Raw genomic sequence first — 27,579 nt, forward strand, 5'->3', positions numbered from 1 at the left:
TTAAGTCCGTTTTTTCGGGACTGTTGACTCCATTCAAAGCAGTCCTGGGAATATTTCCCGATTTCGTCCATTCTGTCTTTGGCGGACTTCCACTCCTGTTGGGACTCGTAGCAGGCATCTTATTTTTGCTACTCCTGCTTCGTTATGGCAAGCCATGTCACAGACAAGACTCCAACAACAATGGAAGAAACGATCCTAGCTATACGTTATCGGGACCGCATAACTAAAGTTCTTGGATTAGTCCGGCTAAGATATCTGAATATGACCTGGTTTCTTTCGTTCAGACCCATATGGCAGAATTGTGTCTTACCTGTATTGAGATGCATGCTATGCGGGGAGGAATGCGTGTTGGACACATGTCTTACACTATAATCAGAAGTACCATTGGATGCAGATACTTTGTTGGGTCCAGTAAAGGCTCATGCATTGTGCTGTCCCCAGCGGCTACCTATCCTGATGACGGCATTCGTGGAGACTTCACCACTACGATTGAAGGGTAGTGAAGTACAGGATGAAAGCAGCATCAACCAGGTACGGCCTTCTGTAAGCAATGCTGATCAAAACATCACTGAAAGCGAACATGCGCACGACTGCATGGTAGCGACATTTTCCAACTAGGTCGAACTTTCACCTGAGGCAGTAAACTGTTTTTTTGAAAATCTGTCTGAAATGATGTTTTCACCAGAACAGAGAGAGTGACTATAAGCAAACGTGCACACAACGTTCCCTGAACTCTGAATTTGGCCTTCAGCTTTAAAAACTAAGCTACTGACAATTTTTTCCTTCTTCACTGAAAAACGAAAACTTTTTCCCAAACCCAAAATATTTACCTTTTGGCACTTATCTTCTGCTTAAAGTAGAACTATTCTTATAGAACAGAGCTTCTATTCTTAGGAACTCTAGAGACATTAATTTACCTCAGCCTCTAGCATATTTACGAGTAAATGTATTTATATGTGATGAAGTGGTCTCGCACTTTTTCTTCTGTATCAAGAGCCATTTCATGTGTTATTTTCGCAAATCATTCATGCTGAGATAAATTGTGCATCCTTTTTTTGAATGATTACACTGCTTGAATGCATACAGTACCTATACTCATTTTCGTGTATTTCGATATGCCTATTTTCAAATGCAAAAAATTTATTTTGGGGTGGTTCGGTATACACATGCACTATTAGTTATGTTTACTATTGATTAGGTTAGTAAATATGGACATGAATTCGTGGAGTGGGTGTAGTGTGTTTATATAGGGACCTGTATCGATACTCCAATTTCTGACCCTTGTCCGGTTATAAATCACTAATATCCTTACAACGGCACAGAAACCAGTTTCATAAATTAGTCATAGCGCATGCTGTCACATTAAGCAAGCACTATTCCTCCAGCCCCCTAGAAAGCACACCGAGTTCTCTAAACAAACCAAGCCTCCAGCAAACCTGGAAAATCCCCGCTGCTATTGTTTTGATTTCGTTCGAGAACTCCTGTAACGAATGTAAGAACGACCAGTTCTTAATTGACGTCTTATGTCCATCCTTACGTCAAACCCGGCACCTCTCAGGTATAAATATACCGACACTGCCCTAAGTAAAGACACGGTGGTGATGAGCTTGGAGCAGCGACTACTTGCCGGAGAGCCCAGCTGATGCGAGAGCCCACGGACGCTGCCCCTCCCCTTTTGACGCGCTGAGGAAAAACGCTGCCTTTCCTCTTGCCGAGGAATCCAGCCTCCAGCGTTTCCAGCTTGCCCTCGCGGGTAACTGGGATACCGAGTCCTGAGAAAGAGATACCAGCCCTCCTGCCTTCTAAATCCCAGGTACTGAACTGACTAACCCCTTACAGAGAATTCTTGAGTCAGATTCTTGGCAAACCAAACTTAACTTAAACTGCTACTTAGTCCTTCCCATGTATTAGGCTTAGGTCAGGTACACCGGGGTAGGCGTAGTTAGAAGCACCAGTTGAGTACGATTAGTCAATGTATATATGTATTTATATCTTTTATCCATTTTAAAGTAACATATGGCTAAGAAACCATATCAATGCTTTTACAGTATTATTTTATAATCCTGCTTTTACTGTATGCACTTTACTTAACTATCAGTATTACAATTGTAGCGATTCATTTCTCTTGTATGAGAAAAGAGACTGATCAATAAATAACACCTTTTATTGAAAACGCCCGTCTCTCCTTTTTCTCTGCAATCTGGTGAAACCAAGTATGCACGTATTGACTGAGTAAAATAGCTGTCTTTTGTTTTTACACAACTCTAGAGATATACTCTTGATTAGGGAGAGCAAAGTTGTCATGTTCTATGGTTGTCAGAAACTAAATCCCTTCTTGTCTATCCAGGGAGGTTAAACTCCTCCTCGCCTATTCGAGAAAGTTTCTAGTGAACTCTGAGCTAGCTGGCACACAAAACTTAAGTCTAATATCGTCAGTAAAAGACCTAGTTAACCTCAGTTCTACGTCTACACTACTGAAGATATTATTCCAATGCGCAGAGCCTATTGGGAATATAGGAACTACACTACATCACCTAATTCCACTAATTTATCATGTGCCGCATTTGCACATCTGGCTGCTTCCTTTATCAAGTATCTAATTTCATCAGCATTGTAAGTCAAAAGTATATTTTAATCTACATTGCCCTGTTACATTTTGCTGAATTCAATTTTCAGAATTCCAATGCTAATCTCTTTACGTGGCTCCTCTGCCACCACTGTTCTCACAGGTGTGACAGCCTGAGTCTGAGATGGTAAATCTCTACTTGTACTAGGTACTGCACTACTGCGGTCATGGCCAACTCTGTTGGTGCAGTTGGTACAACTCCAGTAGCATTTCGCACCACGACACAATCCCCCCAGCACCTATGTCCATCCCTACAGCATTAGAGGTTGTATCAACTGCCCGGTCTGTATATGGAGAAGGTCTAGAATGCAAAAGCTTACATATTGATTATCTTTATCAGTCTCATCTGCTTGCTCATCTTTCTTTTTTGTTTTAGATTTATTTATTTATTTATTTTTTTGCAATGTTTTATATAGCACGAACTAGACCCAAACCGAATCGGGTATCAGAGCGCTTTACATAGCACCAGTTACGTTACATGAGGACACACATTCATTTTTTGTTAGGCACGGGGTGATTAAGTGATTTTCCCAGAATCACAGGATGTTTGGCGTCGTTACCGAGACTCGAACCCAGGTCCGAGGTCGAGCGCCCTAGCCGTTAGGCCAACTACTCTCCTCCTTCTCAGTGACTATGCACAGAATATTTTCACACACTCAATTATTTTCACCCTCCAGCTTTTCTCCTGCCGATCCTACTTATTCTAAAGCCAATGTCTAAATGAACCTTTGCTGCTTTCTTTTTCTCTTTCTCCGTAGCCATGTGATCCCATTTACGAAGCGCCTCAAACTGTCTAGGTCTGGGCTTCATTTCATACATGGTCTGTCTCAAGAAATCTAATTGACTAGCATTAAGCGTAACCACTAATTGAAATTGTCAAACTTAATCATGTGCAGTATATTTGTTTCCATTCTAAAATCCAAGCACATGTATACTACCCGATCTCCTTCATCATCTCATAGGCCGACATTCCTTCCGCAAGTAATTTGTGTCCCGCCCTAAGTATCTCAGTAAACCTCATCCGCAAGCTACAGAACATCCAGAACGCCGCCGCAAGACTGGTCCTCAACCTACCAAAACACTGCCACATCTCCCAGCACCTGCGCACACTCCACTGGCTTCCCGTCGAGGCGAGAATCACCTTTAAGATGCTCACCCACGCACACAAGGCCCTCCACTGCACCGGACCAGCATACCTGAACAGCCGACTCAAATTCCACGCACCCCAAAGGACCCTACGATCAGCCCAGCTTTCCTACGCTGTGGTCCCCCGCACCAGAAAGACCAGATCGGGAGGCCGCTCCTTCTCCTTCCTCGCGGACAAAGCATGGAACGCCCTTCCGCTCCACCTCAGACAGACAACATCGCTCCCCATCTTCGCAAGAAACCTCAAAACCTGGCTCTTCGACAGACCCCCTCCTTGATGGAATGGAACCTGCACCCCCCTAACTCCCCCCCCACCCCTAGCGCCTTGAGACCCTTACGGGTGAGTAGTCGCGCTTTAACAAACTCCTGATTGATTGATTGACCTCCATCGAAGATCTCTACCACTCAAATTTGGCTTAAACACGTAACCGCACTTAATGTCCAACCCACCATTGTGGACTCAGCAAAATCTCTAGGGATAACACTCGACACCAATCTGAACATGCAGCAACATATCAGCAAGGCAACTAAGGGAACGAACTTCCAAATAAATACCCTGAGGAAACTTAAACCCTTCCTACCAACCAAAGACTTCCAAACTGCAGTACAAGCACTAGTCATCCCTCGAATAGAATATGGCAGCATCGCCCTCTGCGGACTCCCCCTAACTACTACCGCACCACTAAGAGCTTCTCTAAACGCTGCAGCAAGACTCATCACTGGGTCAAAAAAGCACTCTCATATCTCCCCTGACTTGAAATCCCTGAACTGGCTACCTTTTGAAGCCAGAATACATCTGAAAATAGCCTGCTTGACACACAAGGCAGTATACCTGAACACACCCGGCTACCTCACTCAGAAGCTGACAATCTCTGGCGGCACTAGAAACACTAGAGGCACAAACAATCTTCTGCTGAAGCCTCCAAGATTCAGGAAGGAAAAAAACTACAAACGCTCCTTCTCAGGAATGGCACCTAGGATCTGGAACTCACTCCCTCCCGAAACCAGGCTCATTCCCTCCACTACACTCTTTAAGAAAGAAGTAAAAGCTATCCTCATGGCTAAATACACCTGAACGATTTTCGGACGCTTTAAAGACTCTGGACCGGGGGGGCGTGGCTACGAGCCGACCGCAATGGCTGCGTAGCGCGAGTGCTCTGTCACCGAGGCGGCTCCTTTGGCACTGATCCGACAGATAATCCGTTCATAGTGACCCATCAGACACGGCACCTGAGAGAGGGAGTCAAGCGGCGCTGGCTGGCGCATCCCCGACCGAAATCGAGCGGAGCTGACCGGTGGTGATCCTTCGGTCGGAAAGGGGCCCTGCCGCGCGTGCGAGCACCGGCCTGCCGCATCTTAGCAGCCCGACCGGATGTGTCCGGGGGCCGGGCGACTGGACCGGAAAGGGCCGCTAGCGGCGGCGACCCACACCAGCGGTATTCATTCTCCTCCGGCGGCGGCGCATCATACTGGCTGCGGCTTCGCACCCTGAAAGATCTACTCACACGCCCACTCTGCCCTGGGATTGAGGTGCCTGGCGAGCGACCCGTGCACGGCTCCATAGGTGATTCGGAGCCGAGAGGGACAGGTTGCGCCCTGAACACCCGCACTGCCTGGAAACGTGGTCCGGATACAGACCCGGCTGGCTGCGCTAAGACATTGCAGTGTTTTTTGAGCCCAAGTGCAGGGGGCTGACTGGCTACGGGTGGAACGCCCGGGGGCGGAGGGCATCGCGGCCTGGCAGGGACGACGGAGCGTGATGGTCACCGGCCCCCACGTTGGGCGGGGACAGTGATCCTGGGTGCTGTGAAGAGGTCTCGTAGTGCGGGGTACAGAGGCGGCTGCACTTGCCCAGGCGCCACTGGAACTGGCGAGCGCCCAGATCGAGGAGCACGTCCAACAGCCTTCTTGGCCGCTGCAGCTCTGTACTGGAGCGTGTGGTTCGGGGTCCAATAGAGCCCTTTACGAGCAGGAGTAGGCTGACCTGCACACGGATCCCGGGCTAACAGCGCTTTTGCTCTGCGCACTTAGTGGATTGGAAGAGCTTTAACGACCGGCGCCATCTTGGGAACAGCAGTACTGCGGAGTGGGCCCCCACGCGCTGACTGCCTGGCACTATGGCGAATAGAGGTCCCAGAAACGCAGCAGCGCAGGCGAAGCTGGAGAAATTTGCCTTCGACAAGACTGCCACACAGCACCCGGAGGGTCGCCCCTCTGCGGGCAAGAGTCCAGACGGTGAGGGCACCAAACGAGTGACATTGGAGGATTTAATGAAGATGCTGACGAGTGTGCAGGCCACAGTGGGGGCAATTTCTACCGATGTTGGGCTGCTGAGAGCGGATTTCCACAAAATGACAGAGCGTGTGGCGCAGGTGGAAGTGGTCACTAAATCGCTGGTGGAGGACACCTCTGAACTGCAATTAGCCACTGAACGACTGGAAGCGGTGGCCAAGAAGCTGCAAGAACGCCTGGACGATCAAGAAGGAAGATCGCGAAGAAACAACGTCCGAATCCTGGGCATACCGGAATCGGAGGGCAAGCGCACGATGGACTTGTACGTGGAAGAGCTCATCACGACGAAGTTGCAGCCGAAGGGGCTCTCCCGTTTCTTTTCCGTTGAAAGGGCGCATAGAGTCCCCGGGGGGACGCCGAAGCCAGGGGCGGCGCCGCGGACGGTGCTGGCTAGACTCTTTAATTTCAGAGATAGAGATGCCATACTTCAAACTGCCAGGACCTCCCCCCCTATCAAGATCTTAAACTCTACTATAGCGTTCTTCCCGGATTATACAGCTGAGGTGGCTCGACGACGAAAGACTTTTACTGACATAAAAAAAGCCTGCGGGCCAAGGAAATACCATATTCCATGTTATTCCCGGCAAGACTGAGAGTCGTAGACAACCACAAGGCATGGTTCTTTGACACACCAGAGGCGGCGCGGGACTGGCTGGATGGATGGAGACGTGTGGAGGCACCTAGACGGAACGGCAGGAGTCAGCGAGATGGGGGAACACTGCGTCAATCGGACCAGGTGCCGTCGCAGGGCCATAGTCAAGACCTATTTGCAGAACCAGGTCAGGAGGAGAGAGAGTATTCGGAGGAGTGAGGGCCGGCGATCATGCGCCATTTACTGACTGTGAATCTTGGGCTCCACTCGGTGATGGGCGGCTGAGGGTACATGGAGCCGCCATCGGATTGCAGAGCTTATACCCCGACAAGCAAGTACAATTGGTTGGATTGGGACAAAGCGCTCTGCTAAGTTGGGGGAGGCGGGCGGTTTTAGGCCCGTGCAGCAGGGAGGGGGGTGGGAGGGGGTTGTTGGTTGTTTTGGTTCTATTTTGTTTGTTTTATTGTAGTGTTTTCTGGCGCAGCACACGATATAATGCTCTGCATGAGGGTGACATTCTCATTGGTGGCAACACTCCGCTGGGGGGGTTCCTCCTGAACACATACCGCATCCAGCTTAATGGCGGCATGCTCATTGGTTACACCTGAACCCCACACGGCGCGCACCTCCCGCCCACCAACACTCACGGCACTCACGTGGAATGTTCGGGGATTGGGCGATAGAGTGAAGCGGGGCCTGGTGCTGCAGTTTTTAAAGCGCTATAAACCGGCGATTGTCATGCTGCAAGAAACCCATTTAGTGGGCACGGCCTCTAGAGCCATGGATAGATGGGGTTATAAATTCATTGCTCATGCGGACTTTTCCTCCGGCTCAAGGGGGACTGGGATCCTTATACGGAAAAACTACCCACTGCTATGTCAGCACACTAAGATAGATCCTCAAGGCCGCTTTGCAGCAGTTACGGTACAGTGGGAGGGTCAACTCTTTAACTTTGTGTCTGTCTACATACCGCCTGGACTACAGGCTGCGGCTCACACCGCCCTAGCTTCCTTCCTACTGGCCCTACCGACAGCGACACTGGTTTTAGGGGGAGATTTCAATGATGTTGTAGATCAGGCGCTCGATAGACACCCACAGGCTGGGACGGCGCGGGGAGGCGGGCGACTCTCCGGTTTGATGGACGCCTTGGGACTGACGGACTGCTGGCGCTACAAACACCCCTACGACAGACACTATACCTATTACTCGGCGACCCATAATTGCCTCTCTCGGATTGACCACGTTTTAATGTCAGGGGAGGGGCTTCGTGGGGTGGAAGAAGTCCAGAGGAATCTCCGACCACTCCCCGCTACTACTCACATATACGAACCACCGTTCGCATAAGTGCCGTATGTTTCCGGTTCATGCAAATTATCTACAGAGCGCCCCATTGAAAAAGGCCCTCACCGCTACTGCTGAGCACTATTTCCAGGAGAATGCAGGCTCAGTGGACTCCCGATGTACCCTGTGGGAAGCATTCAAGACAGTGTTACGGGGACAAGCAATTGTGTCGGTAACAGCCCACAAGAGAACGCAACAGCAAGAACTTGCCACCCTGGAGAGGGCCCTTGCAACGGCTATCTCCAAGCAGGACGCCGCTCCTTCTCTCGGAGCTGCCCAGGCAGTCAGGCTGTGCCGAATAGAATGGATGGCATATCAGAGGGAATTGGTTAGGTCCTCGATTCAGGCCACTCGTCACAGGGTCTACGAACTGGGCGATAAAGCAGGAAAGATGCTGGCTTGGCTCGATAAAAAAGAAAGGGCGGGAAGGGTCATTGCTCAATTGACATTGCCTGACGGGGGGGGGTCGACCTCGGACCCCGGCGTCATTGCTGATTTACTGGCTGATCACTACGAAGCGATCTACTCTCCCCAGGGGAGGTTCTCGACAGAGGAGGCTTACGACTATATTAAGGATCTGACGATCCCCTGTCTCTCACCTGAGTCAGCTCTCTTGCTAGAGGCCGATATTACTGTGGAGGAGGTGAAGGAGGCGACGGCGGCACTGGCGTCGGGAAAAGCACTGGGACCCAACGGTTTCCCGGTAGAATTGTACAAACACACAGCCCAGACGACAGCCCCCCATCTCCTTAACATGTTCAAAGACAGCCTGGAAGTGGGTATGCTACCGCCTGATCAGCGTCTGGCCACGATCATCCCGATCCACAAACCTGGCAAGGCGGTGGAGGAATGTACTTCTTACCGCCCCATCTCCCTGCTAAATGCAGAGCCAAAGATCCTGGCCAAATTGTTGGCGCTTCGGCTGGCCCCCCACCTTGCCACCCTGGTACACCCGGACCAGTCCGGCTTTATGCAGAATCGTAGCACCTCACACAACGTGCGTCGTTTACAAGCGGTACTGGCTCGTCGAGACTATATACAGGAACCGGCGGTATTGCTTTCCCTGGACGCCACTATGGCGTTTGACACTGTAGAGTGGCCTTACTTATTCGCGGTGCTTCGCCACATGGGCTTCGGCCCCCAATTCTGTGCATGGGTCCGCCTGCTCTACACTGGCACCCTGGCTCAGGTAGCGGCTAATGGCCACATCTCCAGGGACTTCCCGTTGGGGCGTGGGACGAGGCAGGGTTGCCCATTATCCCCTCTGCTGTTTACACTAATCCTGGAGCCGCTTGCGATCTGGGTTAGATGGGAACCGTCCATCAGGGGTATCCGGTGGTCACCGACGTGGGAGGATCGGATATCGCTATACGCGGATGATGTCCTGCTTTATCTCACTTCCCCAAAGAAATCTGTCCCGGTACTGCTCAATGTTTGCGAGAAGTTCGGGAGAGTATCGGGCTACAGAATTAACTGGTCGAAGTCGGTTCTCTTCATACTTGCGGGCCAACCCCCCCCACTGCCGAGTAACTGTCAGTTAAATTACACTACCGCCCCCTTTAAATATCTTGGAGTTTTTGTCACTCCTAGCCCGGACGAATTCCAAGCCCTGAACCTGAGACGCCCCCTGGACCGGTTTATTAGAGATGTCAAAGTGTGGCGCTCACTTCCGCTCACCCTTTTGGGCAAAGCCGCCCTGTTCAAAATGATGGCACTGCCCCGGTTTCTGTACCTCCTTGAAAACTCACCGTTTCCAGTGCCTCCCTCCTATTTCAAAGCCATCGCAGCGGCGGTTTCTACTCTGCTTTGGGACGGGAAGCCGGCTTGTATTGCTCAGGACAAACTGGTGAAAGATTGGTACGATGGGGGTATAGCACTCCCTAGTATAGAATTATACTACTGGGCTGCCCACCTCAAACAGATCAATTATTGGTTGCACGCCTCACAAACGGATCCAGCCTACATGGCAGACAGGCATAATGTCGAACCCAGGGGCCTGCTGAGACACTTGTATAGCCGCACCATCCCGACTGAGCTACAGGGCCCCACCCGTCACACAATTCAAATTTGGTATAAAGCACACAGACATCTTCAATGTGCGAACACCGTTACACAGATGACGCCCCTGTGGGATTCCTACAGGTTAGGTTACATGGGCACTACTAAAGGGTTCAAGGCATGGGACGCAATAGGCATTTCAGTGGTGGGGGACCTCTGGAAAAACCATAAAGTGGTGGATTTTGAATATCTACAGTCCAAATACTGTATGGCTATGTCCGAACGTTACAGGTTCATGCAGATATGGCATGCACTGAGGGCAGCCATCCCGGACGGTACGGAATTACAGGAGTCTACCCCCCTAGAAGATAGACTGTTAACTGAACACATGCCCCAAAAAGCCACCTCATACACGTACCGGAAACTAGTTAATAATCTCCCCGACATGTTGTCCAAACTGCGTTCCACCTGGGTGGCAGATGTGGGGGACCTAGATGACTCGGAGTGGCAGGAGGCTCTCTCGTCGCCGCGCGAGACAGCGATACCCTCCAGGCTTAAACTGGTACAGCTGAAAATATTGCACCGTACATACTATACCAGGACGGTCCTGCACAAGATAGGGAAGGCTGAACACGATTACTGTCTCCGTGGCTGCGGAGAAAGGGGGACGTTCTATCACACCATTTGGGATTGCGGGAGGTTGGCAGGATATTGGACAGCGGTGCTGCGAACTATCTCTCAGACAATGGCTACCTCCCTGCTGCCCGACCCGCGCTGCTGCTTACTGTACATATGGGAGGCAACGGACTTAACTCATCGACAGCAGGATTGGGTGATGTTGGGTTTGATGGTCGCGAAACGCAATGTGGCTAAGAGGTGGGGCTCGCCTGTGTTACCCACACTAAGAGAATGGTGCAGCGACATGGATGATACGATGGTGGCTGAGAGGGCGGTGTTTGTCCAGAGGGGTTGCCCCAGGAAATGGGGTCTGATCTGGGGAGCGTGGAATAGGTATAGGGGAAACATTTGTGAACCACCGAGGGAAGACTCTGATGAGTATGTGTCAGATTGAGGATTACAACTAAACTATGGCTGTGGGTGGGGATGAGTCGTGCAGCTTCAAGGACCTCCAGACCGTTACAGGAGTGGAAGGTGCTGGGTGTGGTTCGGGAGTGTATCCCTACTTTTGCGGATAACGCCATTGAGGATCTATGTTTATTTACCCTCTGAATTACCTCAGTGTTTTACGACAGCTGTGCCTTTGCCTACATGAACAGTTTCGTGTTACAGTTTTAAAAAGCAGACCTTAATACATCGATAACAGCTTCTTGAGCACACTATGTATATTTGCCGCCGGGCCCCAGGGATGCCGGCTGAAAGGCTGTGTAACTCTTTGCATAATACATTTACCTACTGAATGCTCGCGGCCGGCCCCAGAGGTTGTAGGCCTTAAGCTGTGTCCTGACAATACTGTGCAATAAAGGTCTTGATAAAAAAAAAAAAACGACTCTGGACCGATCTGTACTACTTGTTCGACCGCTTTGCTTATTTGTATGAACTGTATTTTTGATATGTAGTGTTGTAATATATGTATATGATTGGCTTTGCCCCCTCCTATTTGTATTGCTAGTGTTACTGACTTACCTGTTTGACTATACTGCCTCATCTACCCCTTCTGTGTAAAGCGCTCTGATATCTGCAAAGATCTTGTCCGCGCTATATAAAACTTTTAAAATAAATAAAATGCGAAATTGTTAAATACGTGTGGCGCGGAGATAAATTGAGACCTCTGGTAACTAAAACTCTTTCAGAGGAAAATAATTCAGAACAACAAACTGAAATAATAGCGTTAAAAATGGCGCTAGATAATGCCGATCGCGAATTCCTGGCACTAATAGTGTGCGAATCATATTACTGCGTCAAATCATACAATAAAGATTTGCAGAACTGGGTTCAAAACGATTACAAAGATGACACAGGTGCCACAATAAAGCAAAAATCGCTTTGGGAACAAGTAGTTCTTTTACAGAAAGAACTACCAAAGACTCACGTGATACATTCATTGAGTCATGAACGTGATGGCGTTCACGTTCCAGGGAATTTATTGGCTGAGACAGCGGAAGCAACTAAATCGGCTTCCGTAGCTACAAAAAAGCGTTCAGGAAAATACATTGACGGGGAAACAATGCTGGCGGTGAAAACGTCATCAAAAGGCGACTGCTCAGCGCTACCCATCACCTATCCACTCAATTATACATACATAATCGATGCAAACTCCGTTCCTTTTGCTCAAATCCCTGGAGTGGGGGATAGAGTAATTCCAAACACGAACAGGAGAATATTGTTAATAGCAGACGCACATATGGGTGAGGGTCTTAGACACCTTAAGCTAAAGGATTCTCTGGAAGAACTGCAATCCACATACTGGTGGCCAGGAATGAGCCTGCAACATCACATATTTGCAAAAAACTGTCCAAACTGCAACAGAGATCGCAGTGGCGACCGAGACGGTGTTTTGCCATGGCGTTTCGCTCAAGATGGGATTAAACAATAAATATATAAAATCCAGTATGATTAATGCGTCAAATTAACATATAGAGACTATCATCACTTAAAATGTAGACCCCAGCTCTGAACTGTTATAAAAAGATTTGCGAGTCTTTATCGGCACATACGCAATTGGCATGCTACATTCTGACCAGGGTCCTGCTTTTAGCTCTCGAGCTTATAAGGAGGCCATGACCAGTATGGGCATTGCATTGCGGTACTCTTGTCCCTTTCATCCTGAGGGAAACGGAATTGTGGAAAGAAAAAACCGTGACATAAAGCAATCTATAACGGCAAAGGTATTAGGTTCGGGAGCTGGGTGGGTCAAACATTTAATAAGTGTCCAACGTAGTCTTAATAATCTGCCAAGAAATTCTCTGAGAGGTCTCAGTCCGTACGAATTATTGTTTGGGACTAGAATGTTAATCCAGGACCTCGATAGTCAAACTTCAGTGGTTAAAGAGAAATGCTTTGATATCAAAGATCGTTTGGCTATTTTACAGGACTTAAATGAAACAAGAAAAGACCTGAGCAACATAAAGTTTAAACAACAGCCAACAACCACTGAAGAGAAACCACCTGTCCCAGCAAGGCCTGTCTGGATTCCAAAAATCGGGGATCTGGTCAGAGAGAAAATAACTGTGAAGAAGGAATTTGGGCCTTCTTACAGAAAGGCAGTACCTGTCTTAGCTATCAACGGAACAAGATCAGTTGTACTACCGCCCCTTGCTGGTAAAAAGGAGAACCGAGTTGTATCCATCGACCTGGCTAAACCACAATCATGTGGCCGATAATAAGTAGTAGGCCGAGTGGACTCCCAAGAAATAGCAGAACACCAAAGTTTGCTACAAACACAGAGGTTCAAACTGAGAGACTAATCACATTTGATAAACCTACAGTGAATCAACAAGGACTATGCAACAAAGCCATGGAACTTAAACCTCTTGAAACCCAAATCCAAATCTTACATCAAGAAACACCAGTCTAAAATGATGTAACCACTGACTATGCTAATGCAACAAAGAAAATTCCAAAAACAAAAAGAAATCCAGAAGCAATTGAAACAATTGACAGAACTGCATCAGGCTATTTCATCAACTTCGATGACTTTTCTGAGGATCCGAGCGAACCTGAGGAACTGCCGACAACATCAAAGACTTTTAAAGACAAAGCAAAAGAACTCTTTCATCAACTACAAGAAACCTATCTGATTTCTCCATGGATTGAATTTTGGGTGGCACAAGGTGTATTTGTCCTCATACTTAGGCTCATCCTGGTACTATACTTGGGACATTTCATTGAGGGAAAATATGTCACAATGGACACAGCAAGTCAGAAAATCAACTTGGTCCTGAAACCACACAAGTCTTCACACATCGAGAAAAGAGAACTTTCTTCAGTAAACTTCACAGCCAATCCTATACCCGGTGGGGTAGCATGGGACAAAACTGATTACGAAATCTATGGTCCGGTCGAGCTCTTGAAGTATCCTCATCAATTCAAGATTTCATTAAGTGACTTTGTAAAATCAAGCACATTCGCTGATGACTGGGACTTTGAAAGTATTAATGATATGATGTCAGATCTAGTGATGTCAGCTAAATTTACAGAACATGATTATTTACAGGGTTCATCTAATTATGACCAGATGTACTGTTACAACCACTATGGTAACCATTATCTGCATAAATCTGCTCAACCTAGAAATGTTTTTAATTATAACCAATGGGAACATTGTGCAACTCCACCAAAAGGCAGTTCGAAAACATTTTATGAAAAATGTCCATATTTCTCAGGGTTTAACACAAGTAATGCAGAAACGTTTTATTTCAAACTGTTAAATAAGACAGGAATGAAAACCATGCTTACAAATACAAAATTAATCTATTCAGAGACATTTTTTGACAAAATGAATACATTCGGTTTTGATTTCTGGAACAATAACATTGAAACAAAAACAATCTGGGGTACAAGAGATTGGCAGGTCAAAGGTATAGAATCATTGTTTAGAGCCTGCATGATCCCAGAACAAATTATATTCTTGAATGACACAATTCAACAGACAACCTGTTTTGGCCTAGCCAAAATTAAAGACTTAAACAAACCGTCTATTCCAAAACCAACACCTGACAGTAATAAAACTACAGATGATGAGATAGACGTATCCCATATTTTAAATCAAAACAGAACACATCCTGATTGGAAAAAATGGTTGATCTGGCCCACAGACACAAATAACTGTCAAGATAGATTCCTGAACAAAATACAGGGTTTCAAATTGACCAGGCCAGACCCTAGATACTCCCAGCGACAACATCCAGGGATTGTAACTACATACAGTGTAGGTAAACTCTGCCTCGAATGGCTACGAACATCCACACTGGCAGAAATTAAGCAACACTTAACTTTACTTAAAGAAGGTGCTGACTTGCGTGATTTCATTATGGGACCACGCAAACAGCGTCAAAAACGTTTCATAGCGGCCTCTATATATGCAGCTTACAACGAAGCTTGGAAAGTAACTCAAATTGAAACAGCAGAGAAAATACGGGAAATTGACCGTGTTAATTTGGAAAAATCACTTTCTGTTGTGGACAATGGGTTAATGACTCTGTCTTCCAGAATATATTCACTGGACAGTATTGTATCATCTGCAATCGATATAATAGAGCAAGACTTACTGATGTTGCAACACGGTCAGTCCCAATTGCGTTCTATTGTACAGCTTGGCTGGACGTTACAAAATCTGCGTTCAGGCTACGTGCCTTGGCGTCTAATCAACACAACGTCATTATTCGGTATCTTTAACCTTACTGATACACAAATCAGCTTGGCACAAAAGGGTGCAGAGTATACAATTCTGAGCATTGAAAAACTTGAGAGATTACCATTGACAATATCAGAACGACCTGTCATTGAATGGATAATACATGGAATCATAACTATTCCGATAACGACTTTCCAATTTCGATACTGCCAGCACTCGTGGAGACTTCACCACTACGATTGAAGGGTAGTGAAGTACAGGATGAAAGCAGCATCAACCGGGTACGGCCTTCTGTAAGCAATGCTGATCAAAACATCACTGAAAGCGAACATGCGCACGACTGCATGGTAGCGACATTTTCCAACTAGGTCGAACTTTCACCTGAGGCAGTAAACTGTTTTTTTGAAAATCTGTCTGAAATGATGTTTTCACCAGAACAGAGAGAGTGACTATAAGCAAACGTGCACACAACGTTCCCTGAACTCTGAATTTGGCCTTCAGCTTTAAAAACTAAGCTACTGACAATTTTTTCCTTCTTCACTGAAAAACGAAAACTTTTTCCCAAACCCAAAATATTTACCTTTTGGCACTTATCTTCTGCTTAAAGTAGAACTATTCTTATAGAACAGAGCTTCTATTCTTAGGAACTCTAGAGACATTAATTTACCTCAGCCTCTAGCATATTTACGAGTAAATGTATTTATATGTGATGAAGTGGTCTCGCACTTTTTCTTCTGTATTAAGAGCCATTTCATGTGTTATTTTCGCAAATCATTCATGCTGAGATAAATTGTGCATCCTTTTTTTGAATGATTACACTGCTTGAATGCATACAGTACCTATACTCATTTTCGTGTATTTCGATATGCCTATTTTCAAATGCAAAAAATTTATTTTGGGGTGGTTCGGTATACACATGCACTATTAGTTATGTTTACTATTGATTAGGTTAGTAAATATGGACATGAATTCGTGGAGTGGGTGTAGTGTGTTTATATAGGGACCTGTATCGATACTCCAATTTCTGACCCTTGTAATAATAATTTTAATAAAACACTTATAAAGCGCCTGGCTGCACAAACTGTGTGTCCCCGCGCTAACTGCTTATAAATCAACCAACGAGGAAGATGCCGGAGAGGGGGTCAAATCAGCTATTTATTTAGGAAATAGGAGAGTTTTGAGTTTTGCCCTAAATATCATTTCGGACGGTTCCATCCGCAATTGAAGGGGGAGATCGTTCCAGTGTTTAGCAGCTAGGGAACGGAAGGATTTACCTCCCATTTTAGCTCTTTTAATGCGGGGAATTTTAAATTGCATTGTTCCTGATGATCTTAGGGCTCTTATCGGTCGATGTATAGCCAGGAGACTTCTCAGGTATATGGGGCCTTTGTTATGGGCTATCCTGTGGGCATAGCAGAGACTTTTGAATATGATTCTCTCCTTGATAGGAAGCCAATGAAGTTTGATTAGGGCAGATTTAATGGAGGTTTTTCTCGCGAGACCTAACACCAGTCGTGCAGCCGCATTTTGAATACATTGGAGCTGGTGTAGGCCTTTGTTATTGAGGCCTATTAAGAGGGCGTTTCCATAGTCCAAATGTGGCGTTATTAAGGCATGGACTATTGTTTTTCTAGCTCCTATGGGAATCAAATCAATGATTTTTCGAAGTATTTTGTGATTGTCCGGTTATAAATCACTAATATCCTTACAACGGCACAGAAACCAGTTTCATAAATTAGTCATAGCGCATGCTGTCACATTAAGCAAGCACTATTCCTCCAGCCCCCTAGAAAGCACACCGAGTTCTCTAAACAAACCAAGCCTCCAGCAAACCTGGGAAATCCCCGCTGCTATTGTTTTGATTTCGTTCGAGAACTCCTGTAAAGAATGTAAGAACGACCAGTTCTTAATTGACGTCTTATGTCCATCCTTACGTCAAACCCGGCACCTCTCAGGTATAAATATACCGACACTGCCCTAAGTAAAGACACGGTGGTGATGAGCTTGGAGCAGCGACTACTTGACGGAGAGCCCAGCTGATGCGAGAGCCCACGGACGCTGCCCCTCCCCTTTTGACGCGCTGAGGAAAAACGCTGCCTTTCCTCTTGCCGAGGAATCCAGCCTCCAGCGTTTCCAGCTTGCCCTCGCGGGTAACTGGGATACCGAGTCCTGAGAAAGAGATACCAGCCCTCCTGCCTTCTAAATCCCAGGTACTGAACTGACTAACCCCTTACAGAGAATTCTTGAGTCAGATTCTCGGCAAACCAAACTTAACTTAAACTGCTACTTACTCCTTCCCATGTATTAGGCTTAGGTCAGGTACACCGGGGTAGGCGTAGTTAGAAGCACCAGTTGAGTACGATTAGTCAATGTATATATGTATGTATATCTTTTATCCATTTTAAAGTAACATATGGCTAAGAAACCATATCAATGCTTTTACAGTATTATTTTATAATCCTGCTTTTACTGTATGCACTTTACTTAACTATCAGTATTACAATTGTAGCGATTCATTTCTCTTGTATGAGAAAAGAGACTGATCAATAAATAACACCTTTTATTGAAAACGTCCGTCTCTCCTTTTTCTCTGCAATCTGGTGAAACCAAGTATGCACGTATTGACTGAGTAAAATAGCTGTCTTTTGTTTTCACACAACTCTAGAGATATACTCTTGATTAGGGAGAGCAAAGTTGTCATGTTCTATGGTTGTCAGAAACTAAATCCCTTCTTGTCTATCCAGGAAGGTTAAACTCCTCCTCGCCTATTCAAGAAAGTTTCTAGTGAACTCTGAGCTAGCTGGCACACAAAACTTAAGTCTAATATCGTCAGTAAAAGACCTAGTTAACCTCAGTTCCACGTCTACACTACTGAAGATATTATTCCAATGCGCAGAGCCTATTGGGAATATAGGAACTACACTACATCACCTAATTCCACTAATTTATCATGTGCCGCATTTGCACATCTGGCTGCTTCCTTTATCAAGTATCTAATTTCATCAGCATTGTAAGTCAAAAGTATAGTTTAATCTACATTGCCCTGTTACATTTTGCTGAATTCAATTTTCAGAATTCCAATGCTAATCTCTTTACGTGGCTCCTCTGCCACCACTGTTCTCACAGGTGTGACAGCCTGAGTCTGAGATGGTAAATCTCTACTTGTACTAGGTACTGCACTACTGCTGTCATGGCCAACTCTGTTGGTGCAGTTGGTACAACTCCAGTAGCATTTCGCACCACGACACAATCCCCCCAGCACCTATGTCCATCCCTACAGCATTAGAGGTTGTATCAACTGCCCGGTCTGTATATGGAGAAGGTCTCGAATGCAAAAGCTTACATATTGATTATCTTTATCAGTCTCATCTGCTTGCTCATCTTTCTTTTTTGTTTTAGATTTATTTTTATTTTATTTTTTTGCAGAGTTTTATATAGCACGAACTAGACCCAAACCGAATCGGGTATCAGAGCGCTTTACATAGCACCAGTTACGTTACATGAGGACACACATTCATTTTTTGTTAGGCACGGGGTGATTAAGTGATTTTCCCAGAATCACAGGATGTTTGGCGTCGTTACCGAGACTCGAACCCAGTTCCTCCAGGTCCGAGGTCGAGCGCCCTAGCCGTTAGGCCAACTACTCTCCTCCTTCTTAGTGACTATGCACAGAATATTTTCACACACTCAATTATTTTCACCCTCCAGCTTTTCTCCTGCCGATCCTACTTATTCTAAAGCCAATGTCTAAATGAACTCTTCGCCTTTGCTGCTTTCTTTTTCTCTTTCTCCGTAGCCATGTGATCCCATTTACGAAGCGCCTCAAACTGTCTAGGTCTGGGCGTGGGCTTCATTTCATACATGGTCTGTCTCAAGAAATCTAATTGACTAGCATTAAGCGTAACCACTAATTGAAATTGTCAAACTTAATCATGTGCAGTATATTTGTTTCCATTCTAAAATCCAAGCACATGTATACTACCCGATCTCCTTCATCATCTCATAGGCCGACATTCCTTCCGCAAGTAATTTGTGTCCCGCCCTAAGTATCTCAGTAACCTTAGGCTTTACTAATAAACTCCCCATTGTTTACACTCTAAACAAATTCTAAATAAACTCAAACAAGCTCATAATCACAACAAGTGAATTAGAGAACGACTGCCAATTACAGCACGGCTCTGTCAAAGGTCAACCTATAACAGCTCGGCTTTGCCAGCAACCAACCAATCAGAGCACTTCTTTGTGATGATACCTCATCAATCCCAGCACGACTCCTTGGCTGTGTAACCAATTACAGCATGACTTAACCGTGAACAGGAAAACAATCATAAAACTTCTTTAAACCCAAATAACTAAATAAGGGTCTGTTCACCGTAGAAAGGAAGAAAAACATCGATAAACTAGGTAAAACAATTCATTTGTAAACCATGTAACTTCAAAATAAGGACAAGACTTCAAATCAAACGTGAAAAATCAAAAACAATCTACAGAGTACTTCAAACCACACTTAGCAAGACACCCGTCCAGTGGTAATCTGCAATAGTTAGTGTGTTTTCTCTGTGAACAAGAGCAAAGTTCACAAACTCAAATTGAACACACACCTAGAAAATACATTTGTTAGTTCAGAACACCTATCAATGTGTAAGCAGCACCTCGCTCTACACACCACAATTACAGAAATCAGTATATCTCGAGATCTTGGATTTCAACGAATCCAATAGCCAAACCAATTCAATCGATAAATCAATAGGCCCACAATTGTGTTTACAAATATGACTAATACATTTGCACAACAGTAATCAATCTACCATTTGAACCCACAATCATCTTATACCCACACAACTCACAACAGAAATCCACCTCATGATGTCATACTTCAATGCACACTCACAAAATACATTTTCCATATTAATACTTACACTTCAAATTGTTGAGGAATGCACAGTTCGTCACTTGTCCGGAAGACTGAATGTGAGAAAATTTGGCAAAATTATCAGAAATTCCTTTCTCCCTCGGTCTAGGAATTAAAAACTTCAAAATCACAGATAAGTGTTTAGGGGAGCCCTACTAAAGAGGAGGTGCATTTACGCAACCATCCTCTGCTAACAACATTTATTATAATTAATGGAACACCTATATTTTGAACACCCCAAACTTTTATTCTGGCGGTTCAGCTGATCTTGCGATAACTATCACCACACTCCATAACTTCAAGTCAAAAATTTAACAGAGTAAAATCCAATTCTGATTGGGACCACTCAATAACTACTTTCTAGATCAAATAAAAGTTAAAGAGTTGTATTTTAAAATAAATCTAAATATAAGCAATATTGGGGAAAAAATTATTTATCATCCAATTTGCATATTAGAAAAACTTCAATATTGTCTATACTGATGACCTATATCGTCAACAAGATTTTTTATTTGTCTTCGACTGTAATGACACCTATAGTTTCACATCACGTGCTTCTGCCCTCCTGAGAAGAAATTTTTTTAATTTCTCCCCAGCACTTTAGGGGGTAGGAGCAACGCTGACCCAGGGGTCCTCATATGTAGGGGTAGGCAATATATTCTACTCTGCCGGCTGAGTTTTGGCCACTCATGCCAAATTCCGGCAACTGCCGTGTGGATGAGCTTTTTCTTGTGCACGGCTAACCAATGGTAAGTTGGAGAGTGAGATTTGGCATCCCCAGAGCGATTTCTGGTCGTTAGGATGGCATCCGGCGAGAATTCTCCATCATGGGAGGTTGCAACTGTTCGCAGTCAGAAAGCTGCCACGCAAGTAGAAAATCTACTAGAGCTGCAGAAACATTTACTCGAAAGTTGCACCCTCTAGTGCACCGTGTGGTGCCTTTCAAGCTGACATGGAGCAAGCTTCCAGCACTGAATCACATAATGACGTTCCTATTTCCACTCGTTCGCGGAATTCGATGAAATTTCACGGAGGTATTTTTTTTAACTCCGCAGAATTCCATGGTGTTAAATTAGATGCAGGCCTGCCAAGTATCACGCATTAGTCGTGCCTCTAATGCATTTCAGTGTGGTGTTCAGCATCACCGCACTGAAATGCATTGTCACGCATTTTAATGCCTGTCGTCAGGTGCTGTACCAGCAATGAAACTGGCTTGACAAGGCTGCTAGCGCGGGCGCCTGTAACACCTGTGTGCCAGCACTGCCGCTCCACGGACTTGCCAGCAGGCTCAGTAAACAGTTAAATGATATTGCACTGCTGTCTGCTACAATGTTACATCTTGCTGCTGCCTGTCTGCATTGAAATTCCCGCCTGCGGTGCAGCTGTCACACTGTAAGTCACTCACTCACTGCCCAATACCGAGACCCGGGGCGGGGCCTGCCCTCCGCAGTGATTAGTAATGGGTAATAATTATTTCTGCTGTGACTTGAAGTGTGTATTGCTCCACAACCACTTTTGGGGAGGTGTTGCAACGCATGCAGACCTGTCGGGCTGTGTTGTAGTTTTCGGGTACTTGTGTGGCAGCCGGTGAGAAGGAGGCGAGTGTCCCCAGACCATGCCCTCGAAGGGCCGTCGGGTCATGGCGGGAGGAGCCACTTGACTTTGGTCACCCGTCCTTAGTGAGAGGAAGACCGAGGTTGAGCCTTGATGCATCTTCCACGCCAGACAGCTCGGTGCATTGAGGCGCGTGGTTGGGCCACCTGAGAGGGTAGACCAGGGGGCGCTGGTGGTCAGTCAGGTGGGCCTCTCGAGGTACTCCTGTTGATGGACTGCACCCATCCAGTCTACAAAATGAAGTAAATTTGCCTAAGCGCTTTACTGTCCGTGCGATGCTATTAACGGTTGAAAGCTTCCGCTGTATTCGGATATATTGCCTATTGTTTCATTACACAGGGCCTCTGACTCTGCAGCATGCACACCCTCACTTAGCAAGCTACTTCAGCATGCAGCAGAGGTGCGAGTCCCGGTGGTTATTGTCGTTTGCAATGAATGTTTGCTATTCCTGCTTGAATTAACAGCTCAGTTTTTAAAGCTAAGTGGTATCCGTAAATGCTGTGCTGCCTCCAATAAAATATACTTATTTCATCGGATGTCTGTTGAGGGAGAAAAGGGGTGTACGAGAGACTGCAATATGTTCATGGTCAGGTATGAATGTTTCACTGAGGCTTGGAATTTTCTTTGCATTATAATGTTTGTTGTTATTAATCGTACCAAAATGCACAAAAAAAAGACCAAGTCGAGACACAGTGAATAAATATAAAACACTTTATCCCCACTCATTACAAGGGCACTAGTTTAGTGCCCTTCCAATTCTAGTACTTTGCAGATGTTTTAAGATCTTCTTAGAGTTTCTTGTTGCTCAAATGGGTGTAATTTCTGACATTTATATGTTTTCCTCGTCTTCATTGCTTGATTTTGCTTGTGAGAAAGTGTCACTCATAGTCGTTGCATAATCACTCATAATTGAACTAAAATTATGAAAATGTCACACATTGCAATCTGCGTCATAGCCGTAGTCAGGCTATGACGTGTAGTCAGGCTTGACTGAGAAGACCCGCGTTGTCCCAGTAAGTTTTTACTGTCAGTTTTAGTAACTCAAGTTTCCGCCACTGCTGGGCAGGCGATGCTGACATGGCCGGGCAGTTGGAGCTATAGTACTTTGCAGCACCTGTGAAGCAAAGCAGGCATGGTTTTGTTTTCGTTATGGGGGCACCACAGAGAAGTCAGACGAGGGCATATCTTTATCATGGCTCTCGTGCTCCTGACCTCCCCCGCCCCCCAGACAACATAATGACTGATGTTGCTGGTCGCCCTTCAAATCACACTCAAGGAGCCGAGAGGCCTCTGTACCACGTCATCATCAGCGAAAACAGAGCCCCACTGCAGCTCCGGGAACAGCTGCCATCCAGGGGCTGTAATAATTAGGGGGTCATTAAAAAAAATAATCATGTCCCAAAGAGAAGCGCTGTGCATTTGTTAGAGGTATATTTTGTGTTCTTTGACTAAATATTTACCTGACTTTATTAACTTGGTCTTTCATGAGTGTCACTGCGTTAAATTGGTAACTACTTCTGCAGCCATCAAGAATGTTAACACATTTTGGGTCTGTAAAGGAGACTAAATATTGGTAAATTAAGCTATTGTCAAAAGCGTTCCTAATTTGCACTACAGTCAATAGGTTATAAGAAGGGCTGGTTCCAAGAAGAAGTTATGAAAAAATGAAAATTGTCTGAAAAAAGCTATTGAGAGCGGTCTTTAATTTATTACAAAGTGTCAAACATACATCAGTGAAATGTTACTCATAAATACCCTGAAAGCCTATAAATGTCACACATGGGAAAGCAGAAAACCTGGCTTCTATGCCCATACCATCCAGACACCAGAGCACCCACCCCCTAACTAAAACAATTTACTGAAACGACAGAAAATGAGTTAACTGGCTAGTGAGATCCAGTTTCTCCATGATGGGAGAGACATAGCAGCGTAATCACAGGGCTCTCTCTGATGCAGTTAAACAACATCCTGTTACTTCCTCCAGCAGCAATTGCTCCAAAGAACTGCCATCACAAGTCAGCCTTGTGTACTCAATATCAATATCGCATAATCTGCATGGTGCGGCTGAGATTTTCTTCGGAGCAGCTGCAGTGGCTGATGGCCCCCTGTTGCTGAGCACTGCTGTCATGCAGTCTGTGTTCCGTTAGTGTCCTTACATTCTGGTGCTTTTAAGCAATTTTAAGATATAATTAGAGCTTTTTGTTGCTCAGTGGATAGTAATTTCTAATTGGTGTATGTTTCCTTCATCTTCATTGCTTGATTTTGCTTGTGATAAAATGTCATTAATATTCGTTGAAATGTCACTCATATTTACACTAAAATTATGAAAATGTCACACATAGCAATCTGAAACCTTGGCAGCTATGGAGGGAAGAGAGAAGTCACAAAAAGAGGTGTAAAGAGGACATGTGTACACAGAGAAAGAAAAAGAGTTGAGAAAGAGTGGAGAAAGTAAAAGAATTACAATAAAGGGAACAGAGCGGTAATGAGTTTTTTGCACCAGCACCTGTGCTCTTTCGGTGCCGACCTCTCCTATTTATGGGACGCTTCCGAAACCGGCGTGAGGCTCCCGAAGGTGGGCCCTTACCTCCTATCTGCAAACAGAAGAACTCAAACATCCGAATCCCGTTCCTTCGACTCCGATGCTAACTAGCTTCAACAAATACTCGAAAAGTATTAGAGGTCATTAGAAAGCGGGTTTAAAACTGTATGAAAAGGCTAATGAGAGGTGCTAGATGGTCTTTCAAGCTGTATTCTACAGAAAGAACTGCAATTGGTTAAAAAAATATGTCCCGCCCAGAAAAGAAAGGTGCTGAACCGGAAGACTTTGCTCCTTTGCTCCGGAAGGCATGGTTCAGCCGCTTGTATGCCAATCATATTGAACTGTGAGAGACAAGTTACTAGAGCCGGTGACTGAGGAGTCCAGCGGTTAGATAGTTGCGATATGTAGTGCTTGGCCTGAAGCTCCGCGTGCTGGGGATAAGTGATAACAAACACAGCAGAGATCGGCTGCACCCTGTCGCAGATGCCTGGCAAAGGAGTTCAGCGGCGCCGTCCTTGTCAGGCTGAGAGAGACAGGAGATAAACGGGCGCTGGCAGAAGGCGGCTTTTTAGGGGCACTGTCGCAACCCATGAGTTCCCACGGAGGAGGAAATGACTGTCCAGAGAGGATGTTAGAGTCGTGGCAGCGGCCCCGGTTTGCAAGCCCGGTGTCAGGATCGTTTGGGGGGATGGTGGGAGGACATGAGGGAGTGGGCGAAAAACCACGAAGGGTGTGGGATATCCGTTTTTGACATTGCCCTTTTGACTTCTGTATAAAGTCAAATTTACATATTTTTAGTAGAGGTGAGCGAGCCAAGAGATTAAAAGGGAGAGCCGTGCCAAGGATCTGGCTTTTTTTGTTGTTGCATATTTATATAGCGCGAACTCAACCCGAAGGTATTGCGTCCTCCCTCCTACCCCACTTAATGGAACTCTGCTCCTGTTTTTTTGGGTCTTGACCTGAAAAAATCTATTTGTATATCTATGTATATAGAGATAACTCCAATCACTAGTATATGCAGTAGACCTTTGTACTCTCTACCATTCCTATGTGACTCTTGCCCCCCAGGCCCGGCTCCAGGAATTTTTAATTGGGTGGGCCAAGGACGCATTTGGGTGGGCCGCGGCGGGCTCGATTTGTCGCATATATGTCTAGGCAGGCCTGCTTCAGGGCCCTCCTTTACCTCTTCTTAGTCTTACAAGGCCCAGTAAAACTCACTCTTTTCCAAATCTCTTTTTAATGTTATCACTCACAAAAAGTGTTTTTTCTATGTAATGTTCCTTTGATGGGAAGAGGAGGTTTCCGAGGTGGGAGTATCAGGCAAGTGACACTTCTCGGGCTCCCTCTGTGTGAGCCTTCAGGGAGAATCCCTCTTCAATACTACCTCCACCTGACCACGGACTCTTCAACGCACTCCCTTACCAGCTTGATTAGCCACTATTCCTCTGCAGTGCACCGTATCTCAAAGATGACCTTGGGCCCCGCTCCATGTCAGGCACCATCTCCCGGTAAAAACATTAGTAAAATCACCTTCATACTTAAAACATTGAATAGAGCAATAAATATAATTAGCACGCACTTTAAAGTATGTTCCACAGTGGCCCATATGGCCCGACTGCTAATTAAATAAACAAAAACAGAAAGGCCATGACAGGGCCGGCTTCAGCGCTGATGCAAAAGTCTTTTTGGGCGCTGCACCAAAAACCTCTTTCTTCATAAATACCTTTACTACCACCTTCCAACAGTGTACCTCATCCGTCCATGCCCCCCTATTGACCTCTTCCTCGGATTCCCTCACTGCCACACGCCACAAGTGCCCCTCATCTCCCCATAGCCCCTCCCCTTTATGACCACCTCCTCGGATTCCCTCACTGCCACCCTCCCCCAGTGCCCCTCGTCTCTCTGTAGCCCCTCCCCCTCATGACCTCCTCATCAGACTCCCTCAATACCACTATCCACCGGTGCCCCTCATCTCTCCCTAGCTCCCCCTCCACCCCATGACCTCCTCTTCGGATTCCCTCACTGCCACCCTCCACCAGCGCCCCTCATCTCTCTGTAGCCCATCCCCCTCATGACCTCCTCCTTAGACTCCCTCACTACCACCCTCTACCAGTGCCCCTCATCTCTCCCTAGCTTCCCCCTCCACCCCATGACCTCTTCCTCGGATTCCCTCACTGTCATCCTCCAACAGTGCCCCTCATCGCTCCATAGCCCCTCCCACTACCTCCTCCTCGGATTCCCTCACTGGCACCCTCCACCAGCGCCCCTCATGTTTACGTATCCCCTCTCTCATATGCATTTAATTTGTTGTATAACGCTGCTCATATCAATGTAGTGTGTGTCAGTACTTTACACCACGCACACACTTACAGAGACAATGAATCATGCAGGTATGTAAATCAGTCTACAGGGAACGTCACATAAGCCAATGAGGATTACAAGGTGTAGGAATCATAGGTCATCCATTCTGGTGTAGTATATTTTAAGAGGGTTTGGTCTGGGGAAACACAACCTTAGGATTTAAAGAGTATTCCATGGGGGTCAGCTTTACTGATAAAAATGTATATCTGCCCAAACATACTCATTTTAGCAACATTAGAATAATGAAAAGACTAGGGAAGTTCTAACTATATCACAATACAAAAAAAGCGAAGTTCTAATTATACCATTCATGTTTGTTTGCAGCTCTTTGGTGGCAGTTCATTGTTCACTGCCTTTTGTTAGGATTGTAAGTTCTGAAGTAACACAAGGATCTCTGTGACAAAGGCAGTAACCCACTGAGCTATCCACATAAAATACAGTGCGTCTGCATTAAAAAAATACTAACAGACAAACGATTGCTCTAAAGCAGGATCATTAATCACCAACTTTATCTGGACATTGCCATTTTGTATTGTTTTATTGTTGACCAGCATCGGCTATGATGAAATGATAAAAACTGTTTAAATGAAGCACATACGAAGTATGCGTCCTGCTGGGCCTGTGCAGATTTTAAAAAGATTTTTTTTTGTAACACATTCTCTTACCTACTCCATTAGTTATATTTTGTGTCACAGCCTTATCTGATAAGCAGCTGCAGGGGTCAGGGGGTGACTAGGAATAAACAGACCACTTTTCCGCTGCGCTGCATAGAGGATTTGTCCCCTTTCACCATGCAGAGATGAAGGGGTGAAAAAAGTAAACAAAGCCTAATTAACATGTT

General features: G+C 45.7%; 1 protein-coding gene across 1 annotated transcript in view; it reads right to left on the reverse strand.

Moving 5' to 3' along the window:
• INTS13 (integrator complex subunit 13) overlaps window positions 1-24,614 on the reverse strand; it is a 402,986-nt gene extending 378,372 nt beyond the window's left edge. The window contains exon 1 of the mRNA XM_078674120.1: window positions 24,423-24,614. The gene's annotated coding sequence lies outside the window, so the exon portion shown is untranslated. The remainder of the gene's footprint in view (window positions 1-24,422) is intronic.
• Window positions 24,615-27,579: the final 2,965 nt, after the last annotated feature.

This window comes from Lissotriton helveticus, chromosome 1_1 (assembly GCF_964261635.1).
Source record: "Lissotriton helveticus chromosome 1_1, aLisHel1.1, whole genome shotgun sequence".
Lineage (NCBI taxonomy): Eukaryota > Metazoa > Chordata > Amphibia > Caudata > Salamandridae > Lissotriton > Lissotriton helveticus.